The sequence below is a fragment of the Dasypus novemcinctus genome, chromosome 25 (assembly GCF_030445035.2).
Source record: "Dasypus novemcinctus isolate mDasNov1 chromosome 25, mDasNov1.1.hap2, whole genome shotgun sequence".
NCBI classification, from domain to species: Eukaryota; Metazoa; Chordata; class Mammalia; order Cingulata; family Dasypodidae; genus Dasypus; species Dasypus novemcinctus.
The window spans coordinates 56887966-56888655 of NC_080697.1; positions in this window are offsets into that span (position 1 = coordinate 56887966).

The window sequence follows — 690 nt, forward strand, 5'->3', positions numbered from 1 at the left end:
CCTGGTCTCCGCGGCTTTCTTCCTCCCCTTGCCGTGCGTCCTCCACACCTGAGAGCCCCTCTGAGGCTGTCTGCCGCAGCCTCAGACGCCGCTGCGGTCTAGCCTGACCCCTCCAGACACCCCCGTCAGCGTCGGGGTTAAACAAACCCCAGCCGCAAGAGAGGTGCTAAATCTCTTGCACCACTTCAGCTTCCTGGTCTGCTCCCTCTTATTATCTCTCCTCTGTCTCTCTTGGTTGCTTCATCTTGCTGCACCAGCACTACTCATGGACCAAATCTCAACATGGGCCAGCTTGCCTTTATGGGGAGTCTGTGGGAATCAAACCATGGACCTCTTATATGGTATGGAGCACAATTCCATAAGCCACATCAATTTCCCCCATTGCATCTTAATTCAACTTTTTCCTGCACAACTAAAATATTAATTTTAATTACATATTATTGTTCTGCTGATACAGGGGCATTTGTCCCTATGATAGTCTCACAATATTTGCCTTTTTGAGTTCTTACGTCTATTCTGCATTTTTTTTTCGATGTCCTTCAACAGGGACCCAATTTCTTTTTTTCTTTTTTTTTTTTTTAGGGACCCAATTTCTAAACTTCACTTGCCTCAGGTAGAATAGCTTAAAATCTTCTTAAACCTGTTACTTAAAATCTTATGTGAGAAGATTAACATGCAGCTTGGAAAAAT